General features: G+C 39.7%; 1 long non-coding RNA gene across 1 annotated transcript in view; it reads left to right on the top strand.

Moving 5' to 3' along the window:
• Positions 1 to 22,807, top strand: part of LOC137214651 (uncharacterized) — a 192,717-nt gene that overhangs the window by 121,358 nt on the left and 48,552 nt on the right. The window contains exon 3 of the long non-coding RNA XR_010938974.1: positions 2,777 to 2,984. This is a non-coding gene — a long non-coding RNA (uncharacterized lncRNA). The remainder of the gene's footprint in view (positions 1 to 2,776; positions 2,985 to 22,807) is intronic.

Genomic DNA, 22,807 nt, shown 5'->3' with positions numbered 1-22,807 from the left:
ATGAAGAATGAAGAAATCACTTCTAGAATGAAGACGACCACAAAGCATAAATGCAAGAATGCAGTGAAGTGATTGTGAAACAACAGAAGGAAATAAAATATTGGTTATAATTAAAGAAGTAGAAGAAAAGAACTGGATGAAGATAACATTGAAGGGAACACAGAGTGAGTTAACATTCATAAAAGCAAATAGAAGATAGAAATGAGAAGATTAAACATTAAATAAAAATGAAAAATTAGTTTAAAAGAGTTTGAAGGAGAAAGAGGGAGATACAAGATAAAGGAGTTCTAACACATGCATGACTGTAGTCCCAGATAAGAAAGCAAAAAGAAAATAGAACAAATATTTAAAGATATAATTTAAGAAACACTCTCAAAATGAAAGTTCTTAATCTATTTCGTATTGAAAGGGCCACACTCTTTATGTTGGACAAAATTGACCCAAAATGAATTTTACCCTAGTAAAGTTATCAGATTCCAAAAAATAATGAACGAAAATAATGAACGTATCCTTCAGATAGTCAGGCATAAAGTTTATGTCACTTATAAGGAGAAAAAATATCAGGCTTACATCAATGACTTAGGTTGTGTTCCCTGAGAAGCAGTTGCTAAGATGGAGTTAGGAGTGCAAATAACACCTTGGAAAGGAAGAGGAAGAAGCTCAACTGGGCAGGGAGAGAGAGGGGATTAGTCTATGATATTGACCTGACTGAGTCTTTGTCAGCCCTATGAGGGGCTCCAGAGCAAAGATCTCCTATTAGAGGATTCCTGCATTTGTCGGGCATTGGCTAGGCACTGGTACCACCACCTAGTCCAGTCATTGCTGGGAGTGCCTGAGAAGAATATGCATGCAGCTACTGCTGCTTTGCTCAGTCATTCCCCAGGCACTGCACTGGGAAAAGCATGACCTTGATTCAAAAGCTGAAGCAGACCCTGCTGAAATTAACAGCTGGCAGTTGTCAGCTGACCTCACTGGGCAGCAGATTCTTTCATAAACAAGAATCTAAGCAGTGCATCTCCATGCCCGCCACGGTTCACCTTTTGTATTATGCCCATGAATAATACAAAGCAGCTCCTCCAGGGCTCCAGTGGGCCTCTATTCCTAAGGGGAAACTTAGAATAGGGAAATTAGCAGGATGAACTACAACCTCACTGTTACAAGTTGGTCTCAGTATTACAACGGGTACACATTGTCCCCAAATTCCACTTTCATTCTAAGTTCCTTTCACCTTCAGCTACCAGCTCTGCTTGTTTCACTGACTTGCCTGGTAGGGTGACCTCAAACAGATCCTCATTGCTGAGGGACCTGGGTCCTGGCTAACCATACTCATCTCAGGCTAAGGATTGCCCTTGACAATTAAGTCACATTTGGGCAAGAAAATACCAAGAGATGCCCAATTGTGTCACCTGAATTTCACACATGTTCCTTTTTGCCCCACTGTGTAGCAGACACCCTATTTTCTTTTGTTGTTCAAGGGGTCATTATCCCCTGACAAGGTGGTGACTCCTCTTACAAGGAGCCTAAAGTACTCATGTTGCAGCTGTAGCTTGTAGCTCCAGAATACCAATTTGAAGGAATTCTTGCTATATCTCCTGATGGGAGTGTTCTCTCTTTGAGGACCAGGACCTCTAACTCTGTGGAGCCCAGATTTGTGGAGCTGGGAAACACAAGCTCCCCTGGATTCGTGAAAAGTGATGGTAAGTGGGAGCCCCTCCTGCTTCCACTCTTTGTCTCCTGGATGCTGTGTCCTACTGAGGACACAGGCACCACATAAAGGTCTCTGATTCAGTGTGTATACCATGATCTAGAGGGTGGCTCCCCATCCTTGAAGGGTATTGCCTTTGAGGTATTGCTTTAGCTTTACCATTCAGCAGTCTTTTCCAATGATCTATATTAGGTTGGCAGCTTCTAGATGGTACAATAAATGATACAACAGGTGGATCCCATGGACCTACTTCTACACTCCCTTTATTGTAAAGTGGCTTCCCTGGCTGGATGTATGTTGTGTGGGATTCCATGCCTCTGGAATAGGTATTCCTTAAGCCCTTAGATAGTAGTGCTGGCTGAGGCCCTGAGAGAAGTAAAAGCAAACCCACATGTGGAATAGGTATCATCAATTCCTATGAGAAAAAACAAAAACAAAAACCAGCCCGCCCTTCCAGGATGAAATGTACTCAACATTACATCTAGTGGCTGGTCACCATGTTGAAGGCTCAGTATTGGTGTCTGTTGCTTGCAACTTGCACATTTAGAGGCAACAGTAGCTATATCAGCCTTGGTTAGAGTCTGGGATGCTGGCCCCATGAATAGCCTCCATCTCTGCCACTCTGGTAACTTTATTCATAGGCCCATTGAACTGCATGGCCTATGACAAAAATGGAGTAATATTAACTCACCAAGTCATTTTGTTTACTTGGTGGTTTAATGCTCTTTCCATGATTGATGCTTCCTGGTGAATGCTACTGTGTGATACAAAGATCTTTACACTTTACACTTTGGATTATTTGTTCTAGTTTTGTGAAAAATGTCATGGGTGATCTGATTGGGATTGCATTAAACCTGTAGACTGCTTTAGGTAGTATTTCTATATTAATAATATTAATTCTTCTAATCCAAGAACATGGGATATCTTTCCATTTATTTGAATCCTCTTTAATTTCCTTTATTAATGTTTTATAGTTCTCAATGTATAAGTCTTTCACCTCCTTGCTCAGGTTTATTCTTAAGTATTTTGTTCTTGTTGCAATTTTTTTTCTTTTTTTTTTTTTTTTTGCAGTACACGGACCTCTCACCACCGCGGCCTCTCCCACTGCAGAGCACAGGTTCCGGACGCGCAGGCCCAGCGGCCGTGGCTCACGGGCCCAGCCACTCCGCGGCATGTGGGATCATCCCGGACGGGGGCATGAACCCGCGTCCCCTGCATCGGCAGGCGGACTCTCAACCACTGTGCCACCAGGGAAGCCCCGTTGTTGCAATTTTAAAAGGTATAGTTGTTTTTACATTTGCTTTCTGATATTTCTTTGTTAGTGTAAAGAAATGCATCTGATTTCTGAATGTTAATTTTGTATCCTGCTACTTTGATAAATTCATTTATTATATCTAGTAGTTTTTGTGTGGAGTCCTTAGGGTTTTCTGTGTATAGTATTATGTCATCTGCATATAGTGACAGTTTTACCTCTTCTCTTCCAATTTGGATACCTTTTCCTGTCTGATTTCCTTTTCTTGTCTGATTGCTGTGGCTGGGACTTCCAATACTATGTTGAATAGACGTGGTGAGAGTGGGCATTCTTGTCTTGTTCCAGATTTTAGTGGGAAGGCTTTCAGCTTTTCACCATTGAGTATTATATTGGCTGTGGGTTTGTCATAAATGGCTTTTATTATGTTGAGATATGTTCCCTCTATACCCACTTTGGTAAGAGTTTTTATCATGAATGGATGTTGAATTGTTGTCAAATGCTTTTTCTACATTTATTGAGATGATCATGTGATTTTTGACTTTTGTTAATGTGGTGTATTACATTGATTTGTGTACATTGAACCATCCTTATGAACTTGGGATGAATCCCACTTGGTCATGGTGTATGATCGTTTTTATGTGTTGTTGGATTTGGTTTGCTTATATTTTCTTGAGAATTTTTGCATCTATATTCATCAAAGATATTGGCCTGTAATTTTCTTTTTTGGTGGTATCTTTGTCTGGTTTTGGTATCAGAGTGATAGTGGTTTTATAGAATGTCTTTGGGAGTGTTCCCTCCTCTTTGATCTTTTGGAAGAGTTTGAAAAGGATTGGTATAAGTTCTTCTTTGTGTATTTGGTAGAATTTGCCTGTGAAGCCATCTGGTCCTGGATTTTAGTTTGTAGGGAGTTCTTTTTTTATTTATTTTTTATTACAGATTCTATTTCATTTCTAGTGATTGATCTGTTCAAATTATCTATTTCTTCTTGATTCAATTTTGGTGGGCTTATGTTTATAGAAAGTTGTCCATTTCTTTGAGGTTATCAAATTTGTTGGCATATAATTGTTCATAGTATCCTCTTATGATTTTTTTAAATTTCTATGGTATCAGTTGAGATTTCTCCTTTTTCATTTCTTATTTTGTTTATTGGGTTGTCTTTCTATTCTTCTTGGTGACTTTGGCCAGAGGTTTGTCAAATTCATTTACCCTTTCAAAGAACCAGCTCTTGGTTTTATTGATTTTTTTCCTATTTTTCAAAATCTCTTTATAATTTTTTTCCTCCCTGATTTTTATTATTTCCTTCTTTCTGCTGACTTTAGGTTTTGTTTGTTCTTCTTTTCCTAATTCTTTTTTAAATATAATTCAATGATTTTTACTTTATTTATAGAGTTGGCCAAAAGCTAAACGTTATTTTATTTTTTTAAAGTTTTTATTTAATATTGGAGTACAGTTGATTAACAGTGTTGTATTAGTTTCAGACACACAGCAAACTGATTCAGCCACACATACACATGTATCCACTCCTTTTCAAACTGCCCTCCCATTTAGGTCATCACATAATATTGAGCAGAGTTCCCTGTGTTATACAGTAGGTCCCTGTTGGTTATCCACCTTAAACATAGCAGTATGTACATGTCAATCCCAAACTCCCTAACTATGTAATTCTTTTAGGTGGTATGTTAGGTTGTTTATTTGAGATTTTTCTTGTTTTTTGAGGAAGGCCTGTATTGCTGTGAACTTCCCTCTTAAGAACTGCTTTTGCTGCATCCCATAGATTTTGTATGGTTGTGTTATCATTGTCTGTTGTCCCAAGGTACTTCTAAATTTCCTTTTTGACTTACTGGTTTTTTAGTAGCATTGTTTAGTCTCCATGTAATCTTTTTTTTTTTCTCATTTCTTTTTGTATGGTTGATTTCTACTTTCATGCCACTGTGATCAGAGAAGATGCTTGAAATAATTTCTACACTCTTAAATTTGTTGAGGTTAGTTTTGTGCCCTAGGATGTGATCAATCCTAGAGAATGTTCCATGAAAAGAATGTGTATTCTGGTTTTTATTTTGGATGTGATGTCCTGAAAATATACAGTTCTATTGTATCACTTAGGATCTCTGTTGCCTTATTGATTTTCAGTCTAGAAAATCTGTCCACTGATGTGAGTGGGGTGTTAACATCTCCTAGTATTATTGTATTCCCATCAGTTTCTCCCTTTATGTCTGTTAGTATTTGTTTTATGTATTTGGGTGCTCCTATATTAGGTGCATATATGTTTACAAGTGTAAAACAGTCTTCTTGTATTGATTCTTTTACCATTATATAGTGTCCTTCTTTATCTTTCTTTAAGGCCTTTGTCTTATTTTATTGTTTTGATTCAGTATTTGTCATTTTTTTTAACTTTAAAAATTTTTTAAACTTTTTATTTTATACTGGAGTATAGCTGATTAACAATGTTGTGATAGTTTCAGGTGCACAGCAAAGTGACTCAGCCATACATATACATGTATCCATTCTCCCCCAGACTCCCCTCCCATCCAGGCTGCCACATAACATTGAGCAGTGTTCCCTGTACTATACAGTAGTTCCTTGTTGGTTATCCTTTTTAACTCTAGCGGTGTGTACATGTCAATCCCAAACTCCCTAACTATCCCTTCCATTCACCCTTCCCCACCCCTGCCAGTAACCGTAAGTTCATTCTCTAATTCTGTGTGTCCATTTCTGTTTTGTAAATACGTTCATTTGTATAATTTCTTTTTGGATTCTACATATAAGTGATGTCATTTGATATTTCTCTTTCTCTGTCTGAATTACTTCACTCAGTATGATAATCTCTAGGTGCATCCATGTTGCTGCAAATGGCATTATTTCATTCTTTTTTTAAGGCTGAGTAATATTCCCTTGTATATATTTACCACATCTTTCTGCATTCCTTTGTAGATGGGCATTTAGGTTACTTTCATGTCTTGGTGGTTGTAAACAGCACTGCAATGAACTTTGGGGTGCATGTATGCTTTCGGACCATGTTTTTCTCCGGATATATGCCCAGGAGTGGGATTGCAGGGCCATATGATAACTCTATTTTTAGTTTTTAAAGGAACCTCCATACTGTTCTCCATAGTGGCTGTACCAATTTACATTCCCACCAGCAGTGTAGGAGGAGTCCCTTCTCTCCACTCCCTCTCCAGCATTTATGGTTTGTGGATTTTTTGATGATAGCTATTTTGACTGGTGTGATGTAGTATCTCACTGTAGTTTTGATTTGCATTTCTCTAATCATTAGTGATGTTGAGCATCTTTTCATGAGCTTCTTGGGCATCTGTATGTCTTTGGAGAAATGTCTATTTAGGTCTTTTGCCAATTTTTCGATTGGGCTTTTTGTTTTGATGATATTAAGCTGCATGAGCTGTTTGTAAATTTTGGAGACTAATCCCTTGTTGGTCACATCATTTGCAAATATTTTCTCCCTATCTGTGGGTTGTCTTTTCCTTTTATTTATGGTTTCTTTGCTGTGCAAAAGCTTTTGAGTTTTATTAGGTCCCATTTGTTTATTTTTCTTTTTATTTCCATTAATCTGGGAGACGGATCAGAAAAGATATGGCTGTGATTTGTGTCAGAGTGTTCTGCCTATGTTTTCCTCTAGGAGTTTTATAGTGTCCAGTCTAACACTTAGGACTTTAACCCATCTTGAGGTTATTTTTGTGTATGGTGTTAAAGATAGTCTAATTTCAAAAACTAAAAATAAATAAAGGGCTTCCCTGGTGGTGCAATGGTTGAGAGTCCGCCTGCCAATGCAGGGGACGTGGGTTCGTGCCCCAGTCTGCAAGGATCCCACGTGCCGCGGAGCGGCTGGGCTCATGAGCCATGGCCACTGAGCCTGTGCGTCTGGAGCCTATGCTCTGCAACAGGAGGGGCCACAACGGTGAGAGGCCCGCATACCGCAAAAAAAAAAAAAAAAAAAAGATGGTCTAATTTCATTTTTTTTTACATGTAGCTGTCCAGTTTTCTGAGCACCATTTGTTGAAAAGACTGTCTTTCCACCATTGTATAGTCTTGCCTCGTTTGTCATAGATTAATTGACCATAGGTGCGTGGGTTTATTTCTGGGCTTTCTATCCTTTTCCATTGATCTATAGTTCTATTTTTGTGTGAGCACCATACTATTTTGATGACTGTAGCTTTGTAGTATAGTCTGAGGCCAGCGAGCCTGATTATTCCAGCTCCATTTTTCTTTCTCAAGATTGCTTTGGCTCTTCGGGGTCTTTTGTGTCTCCATACAATTTTAAGATTTTTTTGTTCTAGTTCCATGAAAAATGCCATTGGTAATTTTATAGGGATTGCATTGAATCTGTAGATTGCCTTGGGTAGTATACTCAGTTTGACAATATTGATTCTTTCAATCCAGGAACATGGTATATCATTCCATCTGTTTGTGTCATCTTCAGTTTCTTCCATTAGCATCTTATGCTTTTCAGAGTACAGTTCTTTTGTCTCCATAGGTAGGTTTATTCCTAGGCATTTTATTCTTTTTGATGCAATGGTAAATGGGATTGTTTCTTTAACTTCTCTTTCTGATCTTTCATTGTTAGTGTATAGAAATGCAACAGATTTCTGTGTATTAATTTTGTAGCCTGCAACTTTACCAGATTCATTGATGAGCTCCAGTAGTTTTCTGGTAGCATCTTTAGGATTTTCTATGTATAGTATCATGTCATCTGCAAACAGTGACGGTTTAACTTCTTCTTTTCCAATTCCTTTTCATTCTTTTTCTTCTCTAATTGCCATAGCTAGGACTTCCAAAACTATGTTGAATAAAAGTGGTGATAGTGGGCATCCTTGTCTTATTCCTGATCTTAGAGGAAATGCTTTCAGCTTTCCACCATTGAATATGAAGCTAACTGTAGGTTTGTCATATATGGCCTTTATTATGTTGAGGTAGATTCCCTCTATGCCCACTTTCTGGAGAGTTTTTATTATAAATGGGTGTTGCATTTTGTCAAAGCTTTTTCTGCATCTATTGAGATGATTATATGGTTTTTCTTCTTCAGTTTGTCCATGTGGTTTATCACACTGATTGATTTGAGGATACTGAAAAACCCTTGCATCCTTGGGATAAGCCCCACTTGATCATGGTGTATGATGCTTTTAATGTATTGTTGGATTCGAATTGCTAGTATCTTGTTGAGGATTTTTGCATCTATGCTCATCGGTGATATTGGTCTGTAATTTTCTTTTTTTGTAATATCTTTGTGGTGTCTATGGTATGGTATGATATCTATGGTATCAGGGTGATCATGGCCTCATAGAGTGAGTTTGGGAGTTTTCCTTCCTCTGCAATTTTTTGGAACAGTTTCAGAAGAATAGCTGTTAGCTCTTCCCTGTTTGATAGAATTCACCTGTGAAGCCATCAGGTCCTGGAGTTTTGTTTGTTGGGAGTTTTTTAATTACAGTTTCAATTTCAGTGCTTGTGATTGGTCTATTCATATTTTCTAATTCTTCCTGGTTCAGTCTTGTGAGACTGTATTTTTCTAAGAATTTGTCCATTTCTTCCAGGTTGTCCATTTTATTGGCATATCGTTGCATATAGTAGTCTCTTATGATCCTTTGTATTTCTGTGGTGTCAGTTATAACTTCTCCTTTTTCATTTCTAATTTTATTGATTTGAGTCCCTTACCTTTTTTTCTTTATGAGTCTGGCTAAAGGTTTATCAATTTCGTTTATCTTTTCAAAGAACCAGCTTTTAGTTTGATTGATCTTTGCTATTGTCTTCTTTGTCTCTATTTCATTTATTTCTGCTCTGATCTTTATGACTTGTTTCCTTCTGCTAACTTTGGGTTTTGTTTGTTCTTCTTTCTCTAGTTGGTTTAGGTGTAAGGTTAGGTTGTTTATTTGACATTTTTATTTCCTGGTGTAAGATTGTATTGCTGTAAACTTCTCTCTTAGAACTGCTTTTGTTGTAGTCCATAGATGCTTTCATTTTCATTTGTCTCTAGGAACTTTTCGATTTCCTCTTTGGTGTCTTCAGTGATCCATTGGTTGTTTAGTAGCTTATTGTTTAGCTTCCACGTCTTTGTATTTTTTATAGTTTTTCTTTCTTCTAGTTTATTTCTAATCTCATCATATTGTGTTTGGAAAAGATGCTTGATATGATTTCAATTTTCTTAAATTTTCTGAGGCTCACTTTGTGGCCCAGGATGTGGTCAGTCTTGGAGAATATTCCGTGTGCTGTTGAGAAGAAAGTGTATTCTTCTGCTTTTGGATGGAGTGCTCTATAAATATCAATTAAGTCCATCTGGTCGAATGTGTCATTTAAGGCCAGTGTTTCCTTACTGATTTTCTGTCTGGATGGTGTGTCCATTGTTGCAAGTGGGGTGTTAAGGTCCCCCACTATTATTGTGTTACTATCGACTTCTCCCTTTATGGCTGTTAGTATTTGCCTTATATATTGAGGTGCTCCCATGTTCGGTGCATATATGTTTACAATTGTTATATCATGTTCTTGAATTGATTCCTTGATCATTATGTAGTGTCATTATTAGTCTATTATAACAGTCTTTATTTTTAAGTCTATTTTGTCTGATATGAATATTGCTACTCCAGCTTTCTTTTAATTTCCATTTGCATGGAATACCTTCTTCTATCCCCTCACTTTCAGTCTGTATGTGTTCCTAGGTCTGAGGTGGGTCTCTTGTAGACAGCATATATACAGGTCTTGTTTTCGTATACATTCAGCCATTCTATGTCTTTTGGTTAGTGCATTTAATCCATTTACATTTAAGGTAATTATTGATATGTGTGTTCCTATTGCCATTTTCTTATTTGTTTTGGGTTTGTTTTTGTAGGTCTTTTTTCTTTCCTTCCTCTTTTGTTCTCTTGTGGTTCGATGACCATCATTAGTGTTGTGTTTGGGTTGTTTTTTCTTTTTGTGTGTATCTATTGTAGTTTTTGGGTTTGCTGTTCCCATGAGGCTTTTACTTTTTATTTTTTAACATTTTTATTAAAATATAATTCCTTTACAATGGTATGTTAGTTTCTGCTGTATAACAAAGTGAATCAGCTATACATATACATATATCCCCATATCCCCTCCCTTTTGCGTCTCCGTCGCATCCTCCCTATCCCACCCGCTAGGAGGACAATAACCACCAAGCTGACCTTCCTGTGCTATGCAGCTGCTTCCCACTAGCTGTTACATATTTGGTAGTGTATATATGTCCGTGCGTCTCTCTCACTTCGACCCAGCTTACCCTTCCCCCTCCCCGTGTCCTCAAGTTCATTCTCCACATCTGCCTCTAATTCCTGTCCTGCCCCTAGGTCTTCAGAGCCATTTTTTCTTTTTATTCTATATATATGTGTTAGCATATGGTATTTGTTTTTCCCTTTCTGACTTACTTCACTCTGTATAACAGTTTCTAGGTCCAACCACCTCACTACAAATAACTCAATTCTGATTCTTTTTATGGCTGAGTAATACTCCATTGTATATATGTGCCACATCTTTATCCATTCATCTGTTGATGGATGCTTTGGTTGTTTCCATGTCCTGGCTATTGTAAATAGAGCTGCAACGAACATTGTGGTACATGACTCTTTTTGAATTATGGTTTTCTCAGGGTATATGCCCAGTAGTGGGATTGCTGGGTCGTATGGTAGTTCCATTTTTAGTTTCTTAAGGAACCTCCATACTGTTCTCCATAGTGGCTGTATCAATTTACATTCCCACCAACAGTGCAAGGCGGTTCCCGTTTCTCCACACCCTTTCCAGCATTTCTTGTTTGTAGATTTTTTGATGGTGGCCATTCTGACTGGTGTGAGGTGATACCTCATTGTACTTTTGATTTGCATTTCTCTAATGATTAATGATGTTGAACATTCTTTCATGTGTTTGTTGGCAGTCTGTATATCTTCTTTGGAGAAATGTCTATTTAGGTCTTCTGCCTATTTTGTGATTGGGTTGTTTGTTTTTTGATATTGAGCTGCATGAGCTGCTTGTATATTTTGGAGATTAATCCTTTGTCAGTTGCTTCATTTGCAAATATTTTCTCCCATTCTGAGGGTTTTCTTTTGGTCTTGTTTATGGTTTCCTTTGCTGTTCCAAAGCTTTAGAATTCGTTAGGTCCCATTTTTTAATTTTTGTTTTTATTTCCATTTCTCTAGGAGGTGGGTCAAAAAGGATCTTGCTGTGATTTACGTCATGCAGTGTTCTCCCTATGTTTTCCTCTAAGAGTTTGATAGTGTCTGACCTTACATTTAAGTCTCTAATCTATTTTGAGTTTATTTTTGTGTATGGTGTTAGGCAGTGTTCTAATTTCATTCTTTTACATGTAGCTGTCCAGTTTTCACAACACCACTTATGGAAGAGGCTGTCCTTTTTCCTTTGTGTATTCTTGCCTCCTTTATCAAGGATAAGGTGACTATATGTGCATGGGTTTATCTCTGGGCTTTCTATCCTGTTCCATTGCATTAATCTATATTTCTGTCTTTGTGCCAGTACCATACTGTCTTGATGACTATAGCTTTGTAGTATAGTCTGAAGTCAGGGAGCCTGATTCCTCCAGCTCCATTTTTCTTTCTCAAGGTTGCTTTGGCTATTCAGTGTCTTTTGTGTTTCCATACCAATTGTGAAATTTTTTGTTCTAGTTCTGTGAAAAATGCCACTGGTAGTTTGATAGAGATTGCATTGAATCTATAGATTGCTTTGGGTAGTAGAGTCATTTTCACAACGTTGATTCTTCCAATCCAAGAACGTGGCGTATCTCTCCATCTCTTTCTATCATATTTAATTTCTTTCATCAGTGTCTTTTAGTTTTCTGCATACAGGACTTTTGTCTTCTTAGGTAGATTTATTCCTAGGTATTTTATTCTTTTTGTTGCTATGGTAAATGAGAGTCTTTCCTTAATTTCTCTTTCAGATTTATCATCATTAGCATATAGGAATGCAAGAGATTACTGTGCATTAATTTTGTATCCTGCTCCTTTACCAACTTCATTGATTAGCTCTAGTAGTTTTCTGGTAACATCTTTAGGATTCTCTATGTATAGTATCATGTCATCTGCAAACAGTGATGGTTTTACTTCTTCTTTTCCGATTTGGATTCCTTTTATTCCTTTTTCTTCTCTGATTGCTGTGGCTAAAACTTCCAAAACTATGTTGAATAATAGTGGTGAGAGTGGGCAACCTTGTCTTTTTCCTGATCTTAGTGGAAATGGTTTCAGTTTTTCACCATTGAGAACGATGTTGACTGTGGGTTTGTCATATATGGCCTTTATTATGTTGAGGTAAGTTTCCTCTATGCCTACTTCCTGGAGGGATTTTTTTGTTTGCTTGTTTTTGCGGTACGTGGGCCTCTCACTGTTGTGGCCTTTCCCGTTGCGGAGCACAGGCTCTGGACGTGCAGGCTCAGCGGCCATGGCTCACAGGCCCAGCCACTCTGCGGCACATGGGATCATCCCAGACCGGGGCACGAACCCACGTCCCCTGCATCGACAGGTGGACTCTCAACCACTGCGCCACCAGGGAAGCTCCCTGGACGGTTTTTATCATAAACGGATGTTGAATTTTTTCAAATGCTTTTTCTGCATCTATTGACATGATGATATGGTTTTTCTCCTTCACTTTGTTAATATGATGTATCACATTGATTGATTTGCATACAATAAAAATTCTTGCATTCCTGGGATAAAACCCATTGATGATGGTGTATGATCCTTTTAATGTGCTGTTGGATTCTGTTGGCTATTATTTTGTTGAGGATTTTTGCATCTATGTTCATTATTAATATTGGTCTGTAGTTTTCTTTTTTTGTGACATCTTTGTCTGGTTTCAGTATCAGGGTGATGGTGGCCTCGTAGAATGAGTTTGGGAGTGTTCCTCCCTCCACTATATTTTGGAAGAGTGAGAAGCATAGGTGTTAGCTCTTCTCTAAATGTTTGATAGAATTCACCTGTGAAGCCGTCTGGTCCTGGGCTTTTGTTTTTTGGAAGATGTTTAATCACAGTTTCAATTTCAGTGCTTGTGATTGGTCTGTTTATATTTTCTATTTCTTCCTGGTTCATTCTCGGAAGGTTATGCTTTTCTAAGAATTTGTCCATCTCTTCCAGATTGTCCATTTTATTGGCATATAGTTGCTTGTAGTAATCTCTCATGATCCTTTGTATTTCTGCAGTGTCATTTGTTACTTCTCCTTTTTCATTTCTAATTCTGTTGATTTGAGTCTTCTCTCTTTCTTTCTTGATGAGTCTGGCTAATGGTTTATCAATTTTATTTATTGATCTTTGATATCATTTCCTTCATTTCTTTTTATTTCTGATCTTATCTGTATGATTTCTTTCCTTCTGCTAACTTTGTGGGTTTTTTGTTCTTCTTTCTCTAATTACTTTAGCTGTAAGGTTAGGTTGTTTATTTGAGATGTTTTTGGTTTCTTGACATAGGATTTTATTGCTATAAACTTCCCTCTTAGTACTGCTTTTGCTGCATCCCACAGGTTTTGGGTCATCACATTTTGTTGTTATTTATTTCTAGGTATATTTTGATTTCCTGTTTGATTTTTTCAGTGATCTCTTGGTTATTTAGTAGTGTATTGTTTACCCTCCATGTTTTTTTATTGTTTATAGCTTTTTTCCTATAATTGATATCTAGTCTCATAGCATTGTCGCCAGGAAAGATACTTGATACGATTTCATTTTTCTTAAATTTACCGAGGTTTTATTTGTGACCCAAGATATGATCTATTCTGGAGACTGTTCCATGAGAACTTGAGAAGAAAGTCTATTCTGTTTTTTTGGATGGAATGTCCTTTAAATATCAGTTAAGTCTATTTTGTTTACTATATCATTTAAAGCTTGTGTTTCCTTATTTTCATTTTGGATTATCTGTCCATTGGTGAAAGTGGTGTGTTAAAGTCCCCTACTATGATTGTGTTACTGTCAATTTCCCCTTTTATGGTTGTTAGCATTTGCCTTATGTATTCAGGTGTTCCTATGTTGGCTGCATAAGCTTTACAATTGTTATATCTTCTTCTTGGATTGATCCCTTGATCATTATGTGGCGTCTTTCTTTGTCTCTTATAATCGTCTTTATTTTAAAGTCTATGAGAAATGCTACTCCAGCTTTCTCTTGATTTCCATTTGCATGGAATATCTTTTTCCATCCCCTCACTTTCAGTCTGTATATGTCTGTAGGTTTGAAGTGGGTCTGTTGTAGACAGCAAAGATACGGGTCTTGTTTTTGTATCCATTCAGCCAGTCTGTGTCTTTCGGTTGGAGCATTTAATCCATTTACATTTAAGTAGTTATTGATATATATGTTCCTATTACCATTTTCTTAATTGTTTTGTGTTTTTTATCGTAGGTCTTTTCCTTCTCTTGTGTTTCATGGCTAGTGAAGTTCCTTTGGCATTTGTTGAAAAGCTGGTTTGGTGGTGCTGAATTCTGTTAGCTTTTGCTTGTCTGTGAACGTTTTAATTTCTCCATTAAATCTGAATAAGATCCTTGCTGGGTATCGTAATCTTTTTTTTTTTTTTTTTTTTTTTTTGCGGTACGCGGGCCTCTCACTGTTGTGGCCCCTCCCGTTGCGGAGCACAGGCTCCGGAAGCACAGGCTCAGCGGCCATGGCTCACGGGCCCAGCCGCTCCGCGGCACGTGGGATCCTCCCGGACCGGGGCACGAACCCGTGTCCCCTGCATCGGTAGGCGGACCCTCAACCACTGCGCCACCAGGGAAGCACGGTATCATAATCTTTGTTGTAGATTTTTCCCTTTGATCACTTTAAAAATGTCCTGCCACACCCTTCTGGCTTGCAGAGTTTCTGCTGACAAATCACCTGTTACTCTTATGGGGATTTCCTTGTATGTTATTTGTTGCTTTTCCCTTGCTTCTTTTAATATTTTTCTTTGTATTTAATTTTTGATAGTTTGATTAATATGTGTCTTGGCGTGTTTCTCCTTGTATTTATCTTTTATGGGGTTCTCTGTGCTTCCTGCACTTGATTGACTATTTCCTTTCCCATAATAGGGAAGTTTTCAACTACAATCTCTTCAAATATTTTCTCAGTCCCTTTCCTTTTCTCTTCTTCTTCTGGGACCCCTATAATTTGAATGTTGGTGCATTTAATGTTGTCCCAGAGGTCTCTGAGACTGTCCTCAATTCTTTTTTTTTTTTAACATCTTATTGAAGTATAATTGCTTTGCAATGGTGCGTTAGTTTCTACTGTGTAACAGTGATTCAACTATACATATACATATATCCCTATATCTCCTCCCTCTAGCGTCTCCCTCCCACCGTCCCTATACCACCCCTCCCTATACCACAGGTGGTCACAAAGCACCAAGCTGATCTCCGTGTGCTATGTGGCTGCTTCCCCCTAACTATTTATTTTACATTTGGTAGTGTATATATGTCCATGCCACTCTCTCACTTTGACCCAGCTTTCCCTTACCCCTTTCCGTGTCCTCAAGTCCATTCTGTACATCTGCATCTTTATCATGTCTTGCCCCTAGGTTCTTCAGAACCATTTTTTTTATTCCATATATATGTGTTAGCATATGGTATTAGTTTTTCTCTTTCTGAAACAGTGCCATTTACCATTGCAACAAAAAGAATAAAATACCTAGGAATAAACCCACCTAAGGAGACAATAGACCTGTATGCAGAAAACTGTAAGACACTGATTAAAGAAACTAAAGATGATACAAACAAATGGAGAGATATAGCATGTTCTTGGATTGGAAGAATCAACCTTGTGAAAATGACTGTACTACCCAAAGCAATCTTCAGATTCACTGCAATCCCTATCAAAATACCAATGGCATTTTTCATGGAACTAAGACAAAAAATTTCCGAATTTTCATGGAAACTCAATTCTTTTCATTCTTTTTTTTGTATTCTGCTCTGCGGTAGTTATTTCCACTATTTTATCTTCCAGGTCACTTATCCATTCTTCTGCCTCAGTTATTCTGCTATTGATTCCTTCTAGAAAAGTTTAATTTCATTTATTGTGTTGTTCATCATTGTTTGTTTGTTCTTTAATTCTTCTAAGTCCTTGTTAAACGTTTCTTGTATTTTCTCTATTCTATTTCCAGGATTTTGGATCATCTTTACTGTCATTACTCTGAATTCTTTTTCAGCTCGACTGCCTGTTTCCTCTTCATTTGTTTGGTCTGGTGGGTTCTTACCTTGCTCCTTCATCTGCTGTGTATTTCCCTGTTTTCTCATTTTGCTTAACTTACTGCATTTGGGGTCTCCTTTTCGCAGGCTGCAGTTTCGTAGTTCCTGTTGTTTTTGGTGTCTGCCCCCAGTGGGTAAGGTTGGTTCAGTAGGTTGTGTAGGCTTCTTGGTGGAGGGGACTGACGTCTGTGTTCTGGTGGCTGAGGCTGGAACTTGTCTTTCTGTTGGGCCAGACCGCTTCCAGTGGTGTGTTTTGGGGTGTCTGTGAACTTATTATGATTTTAGGCAGTCTCTCTGCTAATGGGCGGGGTTGTGTTCCTGTATTGCTTGTTGTTTGTTATGGGGTGTCCAGCACTGTAACTCGCTGGTCATTGAGTGGAGCTGGGTCTTAGCATTGAGATGGAGATCTCTGGGAGAGCTTTTGCCATTTGCTATTATGTGGGGCCGGGACGTCTCTGGTGGTCCAGTGTCCTGAACTTGGCTTTCCCATCTAAGAGGCTCAGGCCTGGCACCTGGTTGGAGCACCAAGACCCTGGGAGCCACACGGCTGTGTTTTATGACTGGATGGACATTGAGACTTTTACTGCTGTGGGTGTTAGGTTCCCTTTTTATTCCTAAACCTTTATGTCTTCTGGTCCCTTGAAGGCTGAAGCATAAGGAGGGGGTGAATTTCCTAAAGCAGAGGCTGGTGGAGGCTGTTTGCGCTGAGCAGGAGCTGGAGCTGGAGCTGGAGGAGGAGCAGGAGTGGGAGCTGGAGCTGGAGCCGGAGCCGGAGCTGGAGCCCGGATGGGAGCTTTAGCTGGGGTGAGAATATCTGCTTCTGGTGTTGCGGCTGCCCCACAAGGTCACTGAATTTCCCAGGAGGTTTTGATATAGCAGTCTATATATGTACAAGGTTGTTTTAAGTTGCTAATCTCTTTCCTGCCTAGAGGAGTTCCTTTAGCATTTGTTGCAGAGCTGGTCTGGTGGTGGTGAATTCTCTTAGCTTTTGCTTGTCTGGAAAGCTTTTGATTTCTCTGTCGAATCCGAATGGGATTCTTGCTGGGTAGAATATTGTTGGTTGTAAGTTCTTCCCTTTCATCACTTTAAATATATCGTGACACTCCCTTCTGGCTTACAGAGTTTCTGCTGAGAAATCAGCTCTTAACCTTATGGGAGTTCCCTTGTATGTTATTTGTCGTTTTTCCCTTGTCGCTTTTAATAATTATTCTTTGTCTTTAATTTTTGTCAATTTGATTACTATGTGTCTTGGCGTGTTTCTCCTTGAGTTTATCCTGCCTGGGACTCTCTGCACTTCCTGGACTTGGGTGCCTATTTCCTTTCCCATGTTAGGGAAGTTTTCAACTATAACATCTTCAAATATTCTCTCGGGTCGGTCCTTTCTCTCTCTTCTTCTGGGACCCCTATAATGCGAATGTTGGTGCGTTTAATGTTGTCCTAGAGGTCTCTTAGGCTGTCTTCATTTCTTTTCAATTTTTTTTTTTCTTTATTCTGTTCCATGGCAGTGATTTCCACTATTCTGTCTTCCAGGTCACTTATCCGTTCTTCTGCCTCAGTTATTCTGGTATTGATTCCTTCTAATGTATTTTTCATTGTAGTTATTGTATTGTTCATCTCTGTTCTTAATTCTTCTAGGTCTTTGTTAAACATTTCTTGCATCTTTTCGATCCTTGCCTCCATTCTTTTTCCAAGGTCCTGGATCATCTTCACTATCATTATTCTAAATTCTTTTTCTGGAAGGTTTTCTATTTCCACTTCATTTAGTTGGTTTTCTGCAGTTTTGTTACTTCATCTGGGACATAATCCTCTGCCTTTTCACCTTGTCTATCTTTCTGTGATTGTGGTTTTCATTCTGCAGGCTACAGGATTGTAGTTCTTCTTGCTTCTGCTGTCTGCCCTCTGGTGGATGAGGCTATCTAAGAGGCTTGTGCAAGCTTCCTGATGGGAGGGACTGGTGGTGGGTAGAGTTGGCTGTTGCTCTGGTGGGCAGAGCTCAGTAAAACTTTAATCTGCTTGTCTGCTGATGGGTTGGGCTGTGTTCCCTCCCTGTTGGTTGTTTGGTCTGAGCCAACCCAGCACTGGAGCCTACAGGCTCTTTGGTGGGGCTAATTCCAGACTCCAGAAGGGCTCATGCCAATGAGTACTTCCCAGAACTTCTGCTGCCAGTGTGCTCGTCCTCCTGGTGAGGCACAGCCACCCCCCGCCTCTGCAGGAGATCCTCCAACACTATCAGGTTAGTCTGGTTCAGTCTCCTATGGGGTCAGTGCTCCTTCCCACTGGATCCTGGTGCACACAAGACTTTTTGTGTGTCCTCTAAGAGTGAAGTCTCTGTTTCCCCCAGTCCTGTTGAAGTCATGCAATCAAATCCCACTGGCCTTCAAAGTCCGATTCTCTGGGGATTCCTCCTCCCGTTGCTGGACCCCAGATTGGGAAGCCTGACGTGGGGCTCAGAACCTTCACTCCATTGGGTGGACTTCTGTGGTATAAGTGTTCTCCAGTTTGTGAGTCGCCCACCCAGTGGTTATGGGATTTGATTTTATCATGATTGCGCCCCTCCTACCATCTCATTGTGGCTTCTCCTTTGTCTTTGGATGTGGGGTATCTTATTTGGTGAGTTCCAGGGTCTTCCTGTTGATGATTGTTCAGCAGTTCGTTGTGATTCCAGTGCCCTCACAAGAAGGAGAAGCCCTTCATTTTAAAGCCTATTTTGTCTGATATGAGTATTGCAACTCCCACTTTCTTGTCATTTCCGTTTGCATGAGATATCTTTTTCCATCCCCTCACTTTGAATCTGTGTGTGTCCTAGGATTTTGTTTTTTTATCCAATCTGCTACTCTGTGTCATTTGATTGGAACATTCTGTCCATTGACATTTAAGGTAATTATTGATGCATCTGTATTTATTGCCATTTAAACGTTTTGTAGTTGAATCTATGTTTCTTTGTTCCTTTTTCTTTTTGCTTTTCTTTTTGTGGTTTGATGACTTTCTTTTATTTGATGCTTGTGTTGTCTTCTTTTTGGCTTTTGTGGATCTGTTGTATGTTTTTGATTTGTGGTTTCTCTGTTTTTCAAGTATATTAACCCCTTCCTATATCTGCTTGCTTTGGACTGATAGGGTCAAACACATTCTAAAAAAAACAAAGGAATCTACAGTTTCTTACTCTCCTTCCCCATATTTTATGATTTTCATGTCCTTTCACATCTTCATGTTTATCCTTTTGCAGTTCTTTGTGTTCTTCATCGCTTTCACAAATAGGTTTTTTTTTCTTTTTGATCTGTATACTGGCTAATTTAAGTGATTTACTTTCCAGTTGTGATTTCCTGCTTCCTATATCTTCTTGCTTCTTTTCTATTTAGAGGAGAAATATTTCTTTCAATATTTCTTTTAGGGTAGTTTTAGTATTGCTGTATTCGTTTACTTTTTGCTTGTCTGAGAAATTCTTTATTTCTCCTCCTATTCTAAATGATAATCTTGCTTGGTAGAGTATTCTGTGTTGCAGATTTTTCCCTTTCAAGATTTAGAATATGTTTTGCCACGCCCTTCTGGCCTGCAGCACTTCTGTAGAGAAATCAGATGACAACCTTATGGGGGGTTCCCTTGTAATTAACTCTTTGTTTTTCTCTTGCTGCTTTTAGAATCCTCTCTTTAACTTTTGCCATTTTTATTATAATATGTCTTGTTATAGTTCCGTTTGGGTTCACCTTGTTTGGGACACTCTGTGCTTCCTGTATCTGGATATCTGTTTCCTTCTTTAGGTTTGGGAAGTTTTCAGCCGTAATTTCTTCAAATATATTTTCAATCCCCTTTTCTCTTTCTTCTCCTTCTGGAACCCCTATTATGTGTATATTGGCATGCTTTATATTACCCCATAAGTCTCTTACATTGGTTTCATTTTTTTATTTGATTTTCTGCTTTTTTTTTTTTTTTTTTTTTGTGGTACATGGGCCTCTCACTTCTGTGGCCTCTTCCGTTGTGGAGCACCGGCTCCGGATGCGCAGGCTCAGTGGCCATGGCTCATGGGCCCAGCCGCTCTGTGGCATGTGGGATCCTCCCGGACCGGGGCACAAACCCGTGTCCCCTGCATCGGGAGGCGGACCCTCAACCATTGTGCCACCAGGGAAGCCCTGTCTGCTTTTTTGATTGGGTAATTTCCATTATTTTATCTTCCAGATCACTTATACTTTCTTATGTATTATTCATTCTGCTATTTATTGCCTTTAGCTCAGCTTTCATCTTGGCAAATGAATTTTCTAAGTTTTCTTGGCTCCTCCTTATAGTTTCTAGTTCCTTTTCACACTAATTTGCATTTCTTTCAGTAGCCTTTCTTAATTCCTTCAGTATCTTCATTACCTCCGTTTTGAACTTTGGTGTTTATTAGACTGAAGAGGTCTGTTTCACTGTTCCTTCAGTGGAATTCTCTTGGTCTTTTTTTTTTTTTTGGCCATGTTGGATCTTTGTTGCTGCACGTAGGCTCTCTAGTTGCAATGAGTGGGGGCTACCCTTCGTTGTGGTGCGCAGGCTTCTCCTTGCAGTGGCTTCTCTTGTTGCGGAGCATGGGCTCTAGGCACGCGGGCTTCAGTAGTTGTGGCACGTGGGCTCAGTAGTTGTGGCACACTGGCTTAGTTGCTCCACAGCATGTGGGATCTCCTGGACCAGGCTCGAACCCACGTCCCCTGCATTGGCCGGCGGATTCTTAACCACTGCGCCACCAGGGAAGTCCCTTTCTTGTTCTTTTAACTGGGAGTGGTTCCTTTGCTTCTTCATTTTGGTTTTATTTCTCTTCCTCTGTGAGTTTAGGAGAAATAATTATCTACTGTAGTTTTTGGAGGGCTATTTATACGTGGGAATGTCTCTGTGTAGCTTGTGTGGGTTTAGTATTCTTTTGGTTTGTGAGCTGTTTTTGGTTTGGATGCTTGCCATCTCTTTCCTCAGCTTATGCTGGCTGTTATCCCCTTGATAGGAATGAGCAGGTGCACGGCGCATGCATGCTCCTGGGGAGGCAGGGGCGGTGGTTGCCACCCTGTCACAGGACCCTCGGTGGTGGAAGCATTCTGCACCCACCTGTGGAGTCTGAGATGGCATCAGTGCCTCATGCCTGCCCCTGGAACTCATGTAGGCGGTGCCCTGCTGCCTGAGAGAGGGCACAGAGAAAGAAGCTCCTATGGTGGTCCCGCTCCTCTCCTCCCACGACCCCCCACAATGGCGCCTTGCCTCTCTGGTGGGCCCAGCCTCTTCCCTTACTCCTCAGTTGTGCCACACCTCACCCTCACCCCCTCAGGCTGTCTCCAGGCAACCAACCCCAGTCCTCTCACTGGGTCTGACCTCCGAATCCCAAGCCTCAGCACCCAGCCCCCGTCCGCCTCAGCCGAGGAGCGGCTCAGGCTGGGGGGTGCCAGGCAGCAGCACCAACCATCTGCGCAGGTCTTTCTCTGCTTTGCCCTCTGCAGACTGGTTGCTGCACTCTCCTCTGAGGCTCCGAAGCTCCTCCTCTGTCCTGGTTGATTTCCCTGCCAGTGAGTGGACTTCTCAGGGTGTGGAAAGCTTTCCTCTTTCATAGCTCCCTCCCAGGGGCATAGGTCCCATCCCGATTCCTCTCTTTTTTTTCCCTTTTTTCTTTTGTCCTCCCCAGTTACGTGGAGATTTTCTTACCCTTTGGAAATCTGAGGTCTTCTGCCAGCGTTCAGTAGATGCTCCTTGAGAATCGATCCACATGTTGATGTATTTTTGATGTATTTGTGGGAGAAGGTTAGCTCCATGTCTTGCTCCTCTGCCATCTTGATCTAATCTATTTGCCAAGTAGATTTTTTTTTAATTTTCATGTAATCAAATCGATAAAGTAACTCTGTTTTAGTAGAATCATACCCTTGAAAGTGAAATCTATTCATGTTATTTCTTGGTAATTTATCTTTGGTATTTCACTATCGCCTTTTACTGGATAAATTTGAATCTTCTTATTCTGGCATATAAGATTTTTTAATTATCCCACTCCTACTTAACTTTTTTCCTTTTATCTGCTGAACAAACTCCTTTTGAAAGTCCCCCTGAAGTTCCATGTTCATGCACATCGGCATTTTTGTCTGACTGCTTTACCTGGGCAGATACATAAAGGCAAGTCCTCTGTTAAAGGCAATTTTGTAAGCCCAGGGTCTTGTACAGTATCTGACATGCTTACTTTGTTGATTGAATAAATGATTGAGGTGACCAGAGAACAGTAGTTCAAAAACAAGCAAAACATAACCATCATACTATTACCTGTTCTGTTCTTCTAATTTTCACATTTTCCAAGAAGACAGCATAGTGTGCTAGTACAGTTTATAACTTTCACAATGCCCATAGTTATCTGAAACAAAATGCTAAGCAGGTTTCTGTGGCAAAGAAAACCAGCAGCTGAAGAATTCATGTCCCAATCTCCCTGACAGCTAAGTGTGGCCAGGTGGTTAGGTTCTGGACAGTAGAATATAAGAGGTAGCAAGTACAACTTAATACTTTTAAAATGGAAGGAGCATGCCCTCCCCCACTTTTCTCCTTTCCTGCTGTGAGGACAGGAACTGGAGAAGCAATCCTACACTATATGATGGAAGCTGTGTGTTGAGAATAAGAAAGCAACAGGGGAGAAGGAGTCAGGGTATCTGAGACGATGGCCCCACCTTCTCAGCCCCACTGCTGCTCGTGCTTGAACTGTTACGTGACACAAAA

Source organism: Pseudorca crassidens, chromosome 20 (assembly GCF_039906515.1).
Source record: "Pseudorca crassidens isolate mPseCra1 chromosome 20, mPseCra1.hap1, whole genome shotgun sequence".
Classification (NCBI taxonomy): domain Eukaryota; kingdom Metazoa; phylum Chordata; class Mammalia; order Artiodactyla; family Delphinidae; genus Pseudorca; species Pseudorca crassidens.
The sequence above is the reverse complement of the archived record's forward strand: the minus strand, read 5'-3'. Positions and strand labels throughout refer to the sequence as shown.